Below are 16434 nucleotides of genomic sequence, written 5' to 3' on the forward strand. Positions count from 1 at the left end.
TTGGTCAATAACTTCAAAGATAAGGGGAAACAAACTGAATGCAAAGTGGTATTGGCTAAATAGGCCGGCTGAATAGCCAGGATTGGCAGAAGGTGGCTTATGTGGCTTTGGCCTACTTGACTTTTTCCCAGGAAATACTATAACTATCCCTAGATGAGTGTAAGTCAGTTCAGTAGTTTTTGAGATATGTAGTCTAAACAATTGCTGTGTAGATTTTAGAGGGTTAATTTTATGTATAGCTTGGCTGCCAATTCTAAACTTACTAACAGGTAGAAAAAAAAATGGGACAAATATTAAAACTCGATTGGTCTAAGAAGCTTTGTTTCTTGTAGTCCATGTCGGTATCAGACGTCGGTCCTTTCTCCTGAACTCAGCTGAAGGAAATCTGGGCCAGTGGGCTCCCAGGCACCTTTGGGTCATGGCTGCGAGGCTGGGGCCCCTCCTCCTAGGCTTGCAGCGGTACCGTAAATCATGGCTGCGTGGCCTACTCAGGACCCCTACCATGGCATTGTACTTGTACACGGACAGTGCAGACTGCGGAGGCATGATTGCTCAGGGCAGACCTTGGACAGTGGACTTAACAGTTCACTTCATGTGAGTCCAAGCCGGCATGCCCTGAGCAATCATGCCTCCGGCACCGGCCCTGTGCAAGTACAATGCCAAGGTCTACTGTTGCGGGACCCGTGCTAGTAGGGGCCAGGGCCCCCAATAGGCCTTGCAGTCACAACCATATTTTATCTCAGCTGCTCAGTGTATACTATCGAACCATTATGCAAACTGCAATAGTGCACCTTTCAGTGTCATTCTGAAAAATATGCAACGCGTGTATTAATTATGCGTTGCCAAAACGTGCAGTCAGTATTTTACGGGTACTGTACATCACTGACAAACTTTTAAAACTTGCAGTGCGTTTTTGTTACAGAATTTTGATAACCCTAGACAATGTGTGTTCACTAGGGCACCGTGAAAACTGGGGAAAGTAGATTATATTTAGAGGTGAAACCGGTATGTTATTATGAAAACCTGCATAGTGCTTAGAGGCTCTATGCAACCTAGAACTCATATGAGAGGAGAGGAATTACAATTCCAACCATGCCTGTAAAATATTGCCCACACGAGCACAACAACTGTGTTTAATAAGTCAAAATACATTAAAACAAAGTCTGAATTGTATCACTTTTAGGACTGAGGTGGTATGTAGTTGTGTTGGTACTGTCACTGGCAGGGGCAATGGGTGGTGCAGGCTGTCGTGATATCCCGAAAAGGTCCCTGGCACATTTTATTTTACAAATTAAGCACGGGTAGAACAAATAGTCAGTGGGTGGGGCCACTGGTGAAAGTGGGTGTGGCCTCCTAAAAAAATGAGAGCACCTGCACTTCATATTTTACAAATTAAGCACTGTCTTTAACATGGGGCATAACGTGGATTTTGGTGATTTTCACATGAAAATCCAACATAACATTTTTTGCTGAAAACATTTTCTTCCTGTAAAATTTGACAGGCGTGATCTACTGAAATGTACTGGTGGAAAATCGTGAGGAATGTGGGAATTACCCAAAAACGTGTGATTCTCGTCCCTGGTCAAACAGTTGTTGGTGCAGGGATTGAAAAAAAACAGGTGATTTATAATGAGGGCGTAAGGGTTGGGTCTAAAGTGGCAAACGTTATTAGAGTTTTGCGAAGTTAGCAAAACATGTTTTGCACCATTCATGAAGGTGTAAAGAAAATGTTGCAACTTCGAAACTTATGTTACATTAATCTTTCTGGAGTACTACACTAAGGGTTCTTTGTTAGACAGGCTTCTCAAAAAACAGTGTGGCCCTTATTCCAAAGGGCATGCAAATCCTTATGTGTGCAAACTGCAGTTCATGCTCAAAGAAGGATTCCAGCTAGGGTGCAAATTGTCCACCTGATATTTGCAGGGTAAAACCTTACATAAATCATGACGTCAAATAACGCACATTCCATGTTTATGCACCTTGTGTTTGGGAACAAATGCACAATTGTAACTTTATCACTCATTCAACTGTACAAACCTTGGAACGGTGCAGTAACAACGTAGCTGCCAACTGCCTCACCCCGGGGTATCGTAAATCACACCAGAAGCTTTTCCTCTTTTAAATTAGCGCAAGAAGTACAATGAGGGCCTACTTGTTATTCAATTATACAATACACAATTGTGCATTAAAAACTCTGCAAAAGATAAAGCTGCAGATAGAAAATCTCCATATATTTTCCCGCTTGACTGGATTCCATTACAAACAAAAGTCAAGCAATACTGGAAAAATTATCTTACAAAATGTACAAAAAAATTCTGCTTGGGCACAGTCGATATTGTCAACATCAGCACTAGAGAGGGGCTCAGTGTCAGTATGCCATGTTGTGATATGTTGTGTTCTGCGGTGTTATGTTGGTATGTTCTTTTAAGTTATTTTTTTGGTTGTGTTATGTTATGATGCTATGATCACAAAACAATGTCTAGCACTGCTGTATGTCCTTGGTGTTTTAAAAAAAAATATATTTATAGAGCACACTCTCACCATACGGTTTCATGGCGCTTTGTCAAGAGAGGTAGCCAGCTGCTCGTTAGATCATTCATATGCCTGAGAAAACAACTGAGGGGCAGATTTACAAGAAAGTGACTCATTGCATTCCACAAGCTATTTGGCTGCGCCGCACTGAGTCACTTTCAGAGCACAGGAATGCGACAAATCAACAATGATATGTCGCATTCCTGTGCCCACCTCTGCGCTGGCGCACAAACAGCTGCCGTGCACCAGCGCAGACACCCTTGCACCATGGTGCAAGGATACCTGCGTCATAGGGAGATTGTTTTCGTGCAGGAAGGTGCCCCTTCCTGCACGAAAACAATCACTACAGGCATTTTCCTCTTTCAATGTGTGCTGTAGAATGCAGCACGCATTGAAAGAGGAATAAACGAGGAGAAATGAATACATTTCTTCTCGTTGCGCCTCCGAGGGGTAGCATTCACACGCATTTCCAGATTTACGATTCCTCGTAAATCTGTAAATGTGTCTGGTTCCATAGGTGTTGCGTGTGAACACCCACAGCAACACCCATGGAACACCCCTTTCACGCAAAGTGCTGCGTGTAAAGGGGCCGTATTCACAAGGACAGGAAAAGCCACACAATTTAGCTTTTCCTGTCCTTGTAAATATGGAGCAGGAAAATACGCCACCAGTACGTCACAAAAAGTGACGTACTGGTGGCGCAGGGGGCTTGTAAATCTGCCCCCAAGTTTTTAATTGTCTCCTGAAATGAGAGTAGCATGTAGACGATCTGATTTAAAGAGGAGTGAATTCCAGAAATGACGGGCCAATACCGCAAGACGGGATCCGCCAAGTCATGTAAACAAACACCTTTTACCACCATTTCATGACAGCAAATTTTCTGTAGGTGATATGTGACAAAGAAGATATTTGTGCATCTTTGTTCTGTTTCATTTTAATGTGGCAGTGATGCTTTGTGTTTTTTATGGTTTTATGTTTATGCACATTAGTATTGTATTGTGTTGTGCTGCGCTTGTTCTGTTAACCCCTTCGCCGCGGCACGAATTTTGCCGCAGCGCTGGGGGGGTTTGGGGGCAGTGCGGCGCCGCCATGCTCGTGACGGAACCACTCCGTCATGAGCCACGGGCGCGCTGTGCTCATGACGGAGTGGTTCCGTCACGACTCCGCCCACTCACGCTATTCGCCCGCACAGGCGGGGAATCAGCACCGCGTGGGCGGAGCGGCCGCCAACGGCCGCAGCATGACGGAACCACTCCGTCATGAGCACACGGCGCCCGTGGCTCATGACGGAGTGGTTCCGTCATGAGCAGCGATGCGGTTAAGTTCAGTTTTGAATGTTTTGGTATGTTATGCCCCATTATGTTATGTTTTCTGGTATAGTGCTGTGTTCTACAATTTTCTTTCAAGATGTCAACAAATGGTGCTTCTTCTCCAATCAAAAGCAGCAGGTTCTTTTGAGTCCCTGTGAAAATCGTCTAAAACGGTAATATAAAGCTGCTGCAGCTGTTCAAATTTTTAAAACACCTTAGAGCCCAAAACTGTGTCAGAGTCTCTGCCTTAAACCTTTCACTGCCAGCGTTTTTACGCACCTCTATATATTAGCTTTTTATAAAACAAAAGTCCCTTTAGGCTGCAGATTTACTCATTTGTAAAATTTCACTTGCACTTTGGTGTAATTATGCACTTTTTTTTTATTATTTACCATCTGTGGACCTGAATCACAAAGGTAAACTTGCGCTTTTGCGTGAGTTTACAATTTGCTATTCATAATCGAGGTGTTCACTTTTACTAATAGAAATTTTACGACTGTGGAGACTCTGCAGTCGGAGCGGAGAATGCCGCCATGAGTGTGGAATCTCTGAAGTCGTTAAATTACTATTAGTAAAATTAAACTTGTGGTATGTGAATACCAAAGAAATAGTAAATAGTTAATTTACACAAAAGTGTAAGTTTGCCTTTGTGAGTCAGGCCCCATGAGCCTAGATTTTCATGTTTTACCCTGAAATTTGGAGACATCGAAGAGTAAATTTACAAATATAAAGTTGCCACTAGTAACTTTGCACACATAGATTGAGGTCCAGTGGCGGCTTCTCCACTATGACAGAGGGCAAAGCCCCACTGCTTTAAAGCAGTGTGGGAAGACGAAACATAACATGATAATAACTTTTAGTTATTATCATGTTATGTTTCTTTTGCAAGCGGGAGGGTGGGCGGGCCTGCTCTGGTCATGGGGCAGGCAGGGGCAGAGTGGTTTGCCCACTCAAGTGCACAATGACTGTTTGGTCGGCCCTCTCATGCCCACCCCTACAGCCCCTGCGTGAGCGCCATATCACGGCGTTCAGACCAATCACAACGCTGCACTGCACAGCTCCCCCTTTTAACTTATATGTATGGCCCTGGGGAATGGGGTCCGCACAAACTAATGAGGCTCGAGCGGGGGGTGGTCGTATGGCCAACCATCCCTTTAAAAACAAGCTTTTGCAAGCAACCGGTCTCAAAATTTTAAAAGTTAGAACTAATGGCGTTGTAAATGACAATGCTTTTTACTTATGTTATTTTGTTTGAAGTGGAGTAATCATTTAGAAAATGAGAGTTAGAGCTATTGGTTTTTGTAAATGTAAGTATTTCTCACTTATGTGTTATGGAGTGGAGTGGATGTATGCGTTGTGCAGTGGAATTATGTGGTTCCCATCCAGATAATGTGAGCATTTAAGAAGCAGAGGTGTAGTTTAGGATGGATGAGTTGGTGGAATGATAGATGTTTGTATAAATGCTTGAATGGATGGATTTGTGTATGAGTACATGTATGGATGTCTGGATGATTAGATGAATGAAAAGATTAGAGGTGATGTGTGGGTAGGATAGTTATAGATGGAAACATAACGTCAGCACTGATGAGTATTTTTAAAGAGATTTTTCATGATGATTCAGAAAAACATCCGAAAACTTGGGTGTGAAACAAGGGATTGAGCAATGAAGAGAATGGAAACCATTAGATGTGATTAAAAATAAAATCACAAGTCGAGCCGTATTTTGTATACTGAGAAAATCTTTGTCAGTCACTTAAGGAGTAGTGTGCCTATGTGCAAGGCCTTATAGTTGTTGGTTCTCTGGGTTATGTATAAAGCATTGTGGCCAGCTGAACGCCTTTATTGGAATATTTCATCTAGTGTAAGAGGCTTCCATTTGAGGACTGAATTCAGTTCTAGAAGCCTCACATAATTTTTTTTCCAGTTCTATAAGACTTACTTGGAGCATTAAATGCTGTTCCTGAGTCAACATTTGGAGTAGTGTGCTTACTTCTGGAGGTAGTGTGAAGTACTGTTACTAGTTCCCGAGGCATTGGGTGTGTTCTTCCCAGTTCTAGAATATATATTTTGTATAGCACAGATCCAGCAGTAGACTGGTCTGGAATATATTGTGCACTTGTAAAGGCCTCCTTTGAAGTTTTTTTTCGTGTCCTCATTTGAGCAAAAGTTGAGATATAGAAAGACAACTATATCTCTTATCGGGTCCTTGCCAGCTAGGGATTTTTTCTCGCCTCGTCTGGTAGAAGGGAACATCTTCTCATCTTAAGGTAAGATTGTGTCTTGAGATCTCCAAAGTCACCAGTAGAGCCACTTATGGTTCCAACGTGGTGACAGTCCCAAAATGTGTTTTGTTGCATTATGTAAAATCATTGGACATCCCTTCCTACCCTATGACTACTCTCCGTCTTCGGGTTTATTACTGTCCCACAGATCCCCGAATTTTGGCAGGTTACTTTTCTCTCTAGATTGGTCTAGGCTTTTAACTTTACACACAGAATTCAGCCAGTCTTTTAATGTTGGTGGGCATGCAAGTATCCACTTATACATATCTCTCATCTAGCAAGAAAAATTAGTACTAACAGTATGTGTTTTTGTTTATTGTTTAGATAAGAAGGAGAACCATTACTGTCCACCGTGCCAACAATAGGTATGTCTATGCTTACCTCAATGTCTTGTCCTAAAGCTGAACTTATAGTCTTACCCACATTGGCCCAAACAAGCGTAGTTGGGGGCACTGCCGAAACATGTGGATGTTGTTCGTTTTTGTTTCAGCACATTTTGGACAATTTCTCACCACTTGCTTGTTCATCTTTGTTAATCTTTCTGGAGACCAGTATGCCCTGTGTAGAGTAAAGAGATGGTTCTTCCTGAGAGGTGCAGATTTTATTACACGCCATAATATAGAAAAGGATACTTGCCATACATGTTGCAAATCCTGTGTTGGCAGGTATTTTTTCCATAACTCTAATGGTAGTGCAAGGTCTTTTTCGCCAGCTTTGATCATGAGCCACTACCATTTAGATATTTGTTTTCTCGCTGGGTCACTCTGTAACTCTTCCTCTACCTCCATGTTGTCATCTTGAACCTTCGCTAGGCCTCTTGCCCAGCTTATGAGTTGGTAGTATTTAAATCTAGACAGTTGCCCATCTGGTTTTATTAGTAGGGAGACGCAGCTTATCAAAGTTCCTGCTTGTATCAACTGTCCCCACTTTGTAATACCTACATTCTTTATAAGGGCTGCCAGTACATCTTTCAAGCATTCTGGAGTCCCTGGTAATTCCCAAATGGGTGCTAGGTTGCTGTAGTATGGAATATTTGGTGTTTTCCTAATCTGATGCCAGAGTTTGCAAGTTGAACATGGAAGCCTCCTTTGAAGTATTGAATCAAATTCAAGCAGATACATTAGAAGCACTGCAGGTCCTATGGGAGGCCACATAGACTAAATAGTCTTATTTTCTCATGTGGACTATAGTGGTCAGATCTGTAAAACCTATCTTGAATACTGAGTATTGTGTGCAGTGTGGGAGGCCACATATGAAGCATGAATCACCGAGTGCAGTTTTGAAAGTCTTTTGTGCACTTTTGTTAGCAGTTCTGGAAATCTCACGGTAAGTATTGCATCAGTTCTGGATCTCACAAATCCAGAAAGTGAAGAAAAAACGTGAAACAATCCAGAGACTCTTGTTTGGACTATATAACAGACAAGGGATAAATATAGCCCAGAAGTCAGAATTTTTTGTGAGATACATTGTGGTCTTCATCTAGACCTATAACAAGTGCAATCCAGACTGTCTCAGAAGCGACATTAGAAAATATCAAACAACAGTAAGGGTAGGAAATTCACAAAAAGCTCCCAAGCAAAAGTAATGAAATACAAAACTGCAAATAAATTCAGAAGTGTCAAAAACAGGAACAGGGGAATTACATTACTGAGACAGCAAACTTAAATATGGAGATCATGTTGGACAGTATAGACTGTGGCAAGACATCTGATGCCACTAAATTGCAATTTTTCATTTAGGGCATTCAATATCAGTTGTTTGAGAACAGTCAAATATATTGTGTTTGCCTATTTCATAGTGACATTTTTTCAATTAAAATTGACTCTTTTAGGTGTTTTTTATGCTCGCTTTGGAGACAATAAAAACAATCTGTTTGGGTACTTGAAGTGGGTATCAAAAGGATTTTCAAAATATGTTTCATGGGGCATCGATGTTTGGAGATATTATATATATGACAAGTACAAATTGAAACTTGTATTGAGATAACCTCATGCATGACCATGTTGTTAGTAAATTACTGGGTCATACGTATTTACGGAATGCACCCTTATAGTTTTATAGATTATTATTTCCTTCTGTGAGGGGCAAGAGAGAAAGGGACATTGCAATTCTTTGAGTGTGTATAAGCATGGAGGAAGAAGGATCTTGCATTCTAGAAAAAAGACCTTCGTATCATGGAACAAATGAGGTTGATGTCAAGAGCAGAATTTCTAAAAAAATGGTTGCTACAAAAGCAACAGAACTAGTCAGTCTGATTTCCCCATCGGCTTCCCAGAGAGGAGCGCTGCACATAGAATACAGTCTTAATAACTTACAATATGTTTGCCTTTATGCAGATGTTTGGTTTCATTTGATGTAACGATAGCATGTGTTCCCACAAAAGATCCTTTGATGGCACTCTTGCATTTCCGTCGGTTGAAAAAAAAAAACACACCTTGCTGTTTTCGGGCATAATAAGACGCGTTTAACAAGGGGAAAATATTTTTACGGTGCTTTTATATCAGACGTTCAGAAAGAAACATTCTAATATATATGTTTAACTCAAGCTGGTTTCAGACTAGCAAGTGTTGTATTCATCTAAGTACACAGGGTTCAAGTCCTAAACAAGGCAGGCCAACAAAACAACAACGAAGAGTACTTAGAAGCCCAATGCAGCTGGAAGCAGCGAGGTGGGAAGGAACCAAGCTGTGTAAAGGCTGCAATGCCCATACAGGAGTAGGATGGAGGGGCCATCACATGCTGTCCAGTGTGATGGCCAAACAGAATGTTCTGTGAGTAAAATCGCTGGAAAGAGAACTAAACACGTAAAGGAGGCGCATTTACAGAAATGCACCAATAACAAGCCACCATTTCTAAATGCCACATGACACAACCAATGGCAATTGGTGGGTGTGCCAGAGCCCATAGAAGAAGATGCAACAGGTAGAGGCTCAACTTAAAAAGGCCCCGGGGATGGGGTCGGCAGGGCTACACCAAGTCGCCAACTGCCCACTGTGCATGGCCCAAGGCCATGTGCAGTGTGGGGTTGGCTGCCTTTGGGGTGTTGGCCACAGAGCATGACCCTAGGCCAGGCCCTGTTGCCAACCCCCAACCAGGCACGGCCGATGGCCGTGTGCAGCGTGGGCTTGGTTGTATGCTGGAGGTTAGCGGCAGGGCCCGGTTGCAAGTCAGGACCTGAGGTCAATCCACTGCCAGGCATGACCCAAGGTAATGAACAGTGTAGGATTGGCTGCCTTTATGGGGGTTGGCCAAAAGTCCCCCCACTGAGCACGGCCAAAGGTCATGAACAGCGTGGGTTTGGCTGCATGTCAGGGTTGGCTGCAGGCGAATCACCTACTGCGATGAAGGGGGTGCATTTATGTATAGTAATTAAATATTACTTTACGTTAAAAAAACACTAGAAATTCACTGAAAAAAGGAAAAGGTTAAAATAACGTTATAGTTAAGTGTGATAAAAAGATAATTTTTCTTTAAAAACAAAATAGAAATTCACTGAAAAAAACAAAGGTTAAAGTAACATTATAATTAGGTGACTTTGTCAGTGACAACATTAATGTTTTGAACTAAAAAAACACAGAAATTCCCCATTTGTAGGTAACAAAACGAACTATACCTTACCACCCTATGCACTGCTTATGACCTTACATATGACATCACTCATAACATGTTCTATGATATAATTTATGACATCGCTGACGACATCTCAAATCACATCACTGATGACATCACAGATGACATCATCCAAGACTCTAATGTACGCATTGCTTTTTAAATGGGTATTCCATTAGAGCTATGAAAGTAAGTACATAAAAGCTCAGAATAATATGAATCATCTTTACTGCTTTCATACATACAACCCCCGTAGGTAAAGCAAGCTTGTGTTATTTGCAACATTGACCCTATACCATACACTTCATTGGTAGCTGAGTTCATGTTGACTATGACCCACAGACGAAAGAGTAACCTATCCTGCACACAATGTTCAGTCTGCATACATCTGTTCAGGGAAAATCAAGTTCCTCGAGATACTCAAGTCCTGTAATATAACTAATGCCCTAATGCAGACACACTTTATCTATAACAAACTCCTGACAGTCACTGAACCTAGATTCAGAAATGAAGTAGATATTGTAGCGTCTTCCTCAGCATGGAAGCATGCAAATGAACATACATGGAAGTCTGTAGCAGACATCTTTGTTCTTCAACATACGATCGTGCTCTGCACGCATTGCATCATAATTTCCTAACCACACCTTAACACCTCCCAACAGATTACGCAATTCCTGTTTAGAGTCCTCATAGAACAGCAAGGGCTCAAACTCACATAATATCAAACACACTACATAATTAAAACATACAAACAACATTAGCATCATATTACCTCAATGAGTGGCAAGGGCACTCGCAATGGTCTGCCAGATTGGGCAGTATGAGGTAGTGTAGAAGCACCTTGATTATGCACCGATGACACAGGCTCGGATGTGTGATCTGGACATTCCGGTGGGGTCAGCTTGCTCGTTATCTCTGGAGCTGACGAACATTGAGGTAGATGTTAAAAGTATGAAGAGTCCTGTGTGATAAACTTTCCGGGATGATGCGCCCATGTGTCCTTTGAACGTTACAACCCTCAAATGGTCGACAGCAAATGGAGTGTCTGTTTTCCAGTTCCATTTCTGTTTGACCTATGCCTAGTCTCCTTTATCGAAGGCTGTTTCCTTGGCACGTCGCTTCTGATCAGCATAAGTTTTATTTTCCACTTTTGAGAAGTGTTTGTGGCAAAAATCTTATCTACATTAATTGATCGGTCCAATGTCCATTGTGGTAGTTTGGTTCCGATGGCTCTCCCAAATAGCAAAGTGGCAGGGCTCTCAGTTGTGGTTTGAGGATTTGATCGAAGGGCTTGACACATGGCTTGATTTAGATTGATTCCCTTCATCAATGCTTACTGAATTACCCTCTTGATTGTGCCCATAATTGTTCAACAACACCATTGGCTTGGGGCCAGAGATTTGTACTCTTTTGATGCTTGACATTGAGTCTTAAGATGAACTCCTTGAATTCTTTGCTATTGAAAGGCAGGCCAATATCAGATTTGAGAATAGCGAGATTGCCCCATGTTGCACAGATGTCATCGAGCCACTAGATTACTTTGACATGGGTTGCCGACGAAAAGTCTTCCACCAAAGGAAAATGTGAGTATTCATCGATCACTACCATGAGAGAATATCCATTTCCTAGAGGCCCAAAGAAATCAACCACAACTCTCTCCGAGGCATGCACAAAGAGGTCAGAGAATGCAAATGAATGCTGTGTCACCTTGGGGGATAAACATTTACAAAGATGGCCCGCCTTCAGTTCTTTCTCAACTCATTCATTTAGGCAAGGGAACCACACTCGGTCTCTTAGGGCTCTTTACGTGGCTACAATGCCACATTGACTTTCATGGGCTAGCTCAATGAGCTCATGCTCTTAGTTATGACAATTGTCGAGCCTCTCAATATGAGACAGATAGCTCATCCTGAACGTTTTAGAATTTTTGGAATTCAACATCATCAGCAAAGGTTTGAATACTTTTCTTCCAAGATTGCATTGTAATGAGGTCTTTGAGGGTGAACATGTATTTATCTGCATTGGTAGCAGCAATAATCTGTTCGATGGACCGAGTTGCTGGCATGCTGGACCTCATAAGGAAGTTGAGAACCTCTTCAGCCAATTTGGATGTCACACTGTGGCAATGTAGCAGCAATCTTGAAAAGTAATCTGCTGGCTTTTTAATCTTTCCCTGGCTTGTGTACAATCACCTAGTCAGACTCTTGCAGTCACACCCCCCACCTCTCGATGCAAGGGAGCATCTTAGCTTTCGGGTTACCAAAGATAGTGAGAAACGCATGGTGGTCTGTGATGATAGTGAAACGTTTCCCATATAAAACCCGATGAAAATGTTTACAGGCCCATACTACAGCCAGACTTTCCTTTTCAGGCTGAGAATAGCCATGTTCTGTTACATACAGTCTTCTACTGGCATAAGCCACAATGTGTCTCTGGGCATTCGAATGGTCTCAGTATGTAACTAGGGGTCAAATTAGACCATTTCAGTTGCATTCTAAATCATGTATTTATTTTTTTTGACACTTTGGTCGCATTCAGGACAGAACTAGAATGGGACATTCTGCTTTGCTAAGTCTCTCAATGGGGCACTCACTGAAGCAAAGTCATGGAAGTACCTTGAGCAATAATTGGCCATGCCGAAGAAGGATCGCAGCGTTGTTACATCTTGTGGGGGGCAAGTAGATGACAGTGCTTGCAACATACCTGGGTCAGGAGTCATTCCCTCATCAGAGAATATGTGCCCAAAGAATTTAAGTTTGGTTTTGTGAAACTCACAATTTGCTGCATGCAGAGTGAGACCTACATTAGCAAGTAATTGGCCCACTTGTGTAAGAGCCTTTTCATGCTCCTTTTGTATTGTCCCAAATACCAGTATGTCATCACTGTAATTGAAAGCATGTGTAAAAGGTTGAATTACTCGGCAAATAACATCTTGAAATATCTCCACAGTCAAAGATTCTCCAAAACTCAGTCTTTTGTATCCGAACAAACCATCATAAGTCCAAAAAGTAGTAATGTACCTACAGTTCTCTTTCAGCTCGAGTTGATGGTATCTTTTGTTTAGGTCAAGATGAGAGAAGACTTTGGCTCCGTTCAGCTGCATGATCATGTCTGCTATGGATAGACCAGGATGTCTTTCTCTCTCAATACTCAATGTGTTGGACTGGCGCATATCAGCAAAATGCCCATTTCTGCTCCACTATCCTTTTTTGGCATAACAACTATGGTCGAAACCCACGGTGTATGACCGGTGGAGCATTCAGTTATGTCATGCTTCTCAAAGGATTCTTGTAAATGAAAAGTGACGCTGTGGTGCCGTTAGCCAAAAGGGCGAATGTCCTCATTAATATGAAGGTGCATTTTCATTTTCTTGAGTCTTCCTAAGCCATGAAACTGCAACAGGAACTGACTCACAATTTCAGAATGAGCACAGATGTTGCAGTTGAGCGATATCAGTCCTAAGGAGCTAAGGCATCATTTGGGGGCTGACAAATAAGGACTTATCTAAGGGAGGGGATGTGGCAGAGCAATAAGCAAAGAGTGGAAGGGTAAACAACCAGCTTGCAGAGCCTTGCTCTTCCACCAGAAGCTAGCCCACTTGGGCTTATCTTGGCAAATGTGCTGGAATTAAGGAAGACCCAATATGAAACCACAGAGCAACTAATGGGGAAAGTTTTGCATTGACTGACAAAACTTGGTAGTATGGGCTAATTCATACACAGGCATATGAGCATGGCCAGGAGAATCTCTTGGGTGGGACCATCGCTGAAGTCTATTCCGGGGGACTGTATTGTGATCGATTTTAATGCATAAGAACTGGTAAGGGCCTGGTTAGCATGTCTATCTATGGCACCCTCTATGAGTGCACAGATATATGCCTTACCACTAGGTATCATCTATAAACTGCATGAGGTCCACAAGTTTGGGGTTGACACAAGAGATACCTTAACATCTGCCCAGAGCTAGACTTTACTAGAGAGAGACCTAACTGGAATAAGCACAGATTTACCCCATTAGAAAGCCTAGAAGAAAGTGACTGACTCCAGGAGTCAATCAATGCTAGAGGCAATGGGAGTAAACATAGTGAGCACGAGAATGGGAACGAAGGCACAAAGGAAATAAAGTTAATGTCTTGGAATATAGCAGGCTCTAGTCGAAAGAGGGCCTTAACAGAGTGGCAAAATGAAATAAATAAACAGGATATTGTCTGTCTGCAAGAAACGTGGGCAATAGTTGTAATATTGATGAATCGTTTAAGTACCTAGCAGTTACAGCTAGAGCAGGCATGGCGAAGGGTGGGTTAGTGACGTTTGAGGCAAATACCCTCAGCATTAGAATATTACATTTCTTTTGATTCGTTTGTATATTTCCATTACTTAATAAGTGGAGGACTGGAAGATTGGGATCTGTTGCTACTTAACTTCTATAAAAATACATTTGTGGGGATGATGGATACTGTGGTAGAAGAACTGGAAAAAGTAGTTGAGGAAGCTACAGCTAAGTATCCCAAAATATTAAGAATCCTCTGGGTGAGTGGTTTAAAATGTAGAGTTTGCTATTTAATGGATAATACAGTCTGTGGGATCACAGACTGTTTCAAGGATCCAATTGTACATTTTAACACCACCACTTATGGGAGGCACGGAATAGAATTTTTAATTATATGAGATATGGGGTTGAAAATAGTGTTAATGCAATCACAGGAGAGATGGATAAGACTTATGGTTTCCAAAACTCAGGCCTCACAATTGATTTTATAATCACCTCTGATCCCTTAAGTTGTAGGCTTAGTAACAAAAGGGGGGCGGTTCCAGTTTTTAGCAACCATTCTTTCCTGGCCTGTAGTATACAGAGGGAGTTTAAGTCTCTCTCTCAGCTAGTCCTGGTACCAAAACCAATATTAGCAAGAAATAATGGGTACATCTTAAAATGGGACAAGGTGGAGGGGCAAGATTTCTCCATACTTTGCTTGTTGCTAAGTACTTGGTGATCCTGACCTGCCTTGATATGGGAGCTCCCCCAGATTTAGTCACATTAGCTTTTGAAGAACTTATGAGAGGTATCAAAACCCAATTAATACACAATTGAAAGAACAAAGATAGGACCTAAGACTTGTGGTTCAATCACAATTGTTCTAAAACTGCCTCCAAATTGCATATTGTCTTACCAGTCAAATCAAGGGATCAGGGCTGTATCCGAGCTCTACGAGCAAGCTATACAAAAGCAAGAGGAGCAAGACTAAGGGAGCTAAATCTTAAAGCATGGGAAAACTTGAGATTGGCACTCAAAAGCATTACCGGGAATTTTGGAGGGTGCTAAAGGCACTACTTCTAAAGGACGTGGAGGCTCCATCCTTAGACACACAAATAGAGGAAGAAGGGTTGGTATCATACTTTCAAAATATATTTTAAAATCCCACTGCATGTTTAAATAATAACTCCAGCTTAAAGGATCACCGACCTCTCTATTTAACATTTGAGCCAGAAGAAATTGATCGTACACTGGCCCAGACCAATTTCCTGAAGGAACCTGATCCGGATGGGGTCCTGGCAGATATATTTTTGGAAATTAAAGCGCTATGGGCACCAGTATTGACTAATGTCTTTAATACATACATCTAAGGTTGGCCAATAAGTTGGTCGGTAAATGTCCCAATTTACAAAAAGGGAGATAGGGCAGAACCAACATTTATAGACCCATCTCATTAATTGACAGTACGGCAAAAGTAATGACCAGAGTGCGTTTAAATAGATAAGAGGATTGGGTTCAGGAAAAAAGTATTTTAGCAGAGGCCCAGTACGGCACCAGAAAAGGGAGCAGCACAACTGATCAATGCCTGAACCTGACCATGATTATTTCAAAATACACGCTAGCCAAAGAAGGCCATTTATGTATGGCATTTATGGACAAAACAGCTGCATTTTTCTACGTGGCTCATAGCAAGCTGTGCGTAAAAATGGAACAAATAGCAGTGGATCCATCTAATATTGATTTTATCAGGCAGCTGTATACAGGGGCAATAGCATGTGTTCGGTAAGGAAGGAACGGGGAATGTTCAAGGGTATTTAACATTGAGAGGGGGGTAAGACAGAGTTGTGTACTTGTTCCTTTTGTAGTCGAATGGGCTAGAGACAATCCTGGGGCAAACAACGAAAGATTTTCCCTATGTGAAGTCAATCCCCTTACCTATACTCCTCTATGCGGATGGTGCAGGGCTTCTGGCAAGAACTCCAATGGCCCTGCAGAAGCACATATAGGAGTATACAAGCTATATGGCTAGGCTAGACTTATGTGTAAGTGTTTCAAAATCCTTTGTTTTTATTGCAGGAACTTGTTCTAGGAATTCCTTTAATTTCCATATAGAGGAGAAGAAATTAGAAGTAGTTGATACATTTTCCTGTTTGGGTGTATTATTTGATAAGATACTTTCTTGGAAAAAGATGGTGCTAAGTAGAAAGGTGCTTTTGGAAAATAGGATCAGGGCACTGCAAAGCTCACCACAAAATTGGGTTCAAAACCTATTCCAGAAATGTTAAATATATACCAACTAAATATGCTGACTAGTGCCACATATGGGGCAGCAATTTGGGGTATGGTAGATCCGTCTCTTCTGCAGCGTGTGGAGGATGACTTCTGTAAGAAAATGCTTTTGCTCCCCTGCTCATGTGCAAATTATTTACCGCATTTGGAATTGGATTTAT

At 41.8% G+C, this 16434-nt stretch overlaps 1 protein-coding gene across 5 annotated transcripts in view; it reads left to right on the top strand.

The window, feature by feature from the left end:
- The window catches only part of P2RY14 (purinergic receptor P2Y14), a 230232-nt gene that overhangs the window by 65189 nt on the left and 148609 nt on the right, over positions 1–16434 (top strand). For 2 of the 5 annotated variants that reach the window (XM_085634892.1, XM_085634891.1), the window contains exon 3: positions 6449–6489. The exons of the other annotated variants lie outside the window; for them this stretch is intronic. The gene's annotated coding sequence lies outside the window, so the exon portion shown is untranslated. The remainder of the gene's footprint in view (positions 1–6448; positions 6490–16434) is intronic. 5 annotated transcript variants of the gene reach the window in all.

Source organism: Triturus cristatus, chromosome 11 (genome assembly GCF_964204655.1).
Source record: "Triturus cristatus chromosome 11, aTriCri1.1, whole genome shotgun sequence".
NCBI lineage: Eukaryota > Metazoa > Chordata > Amphibia > Caudata > Salamandridae > Triturus > Triturus cristatus.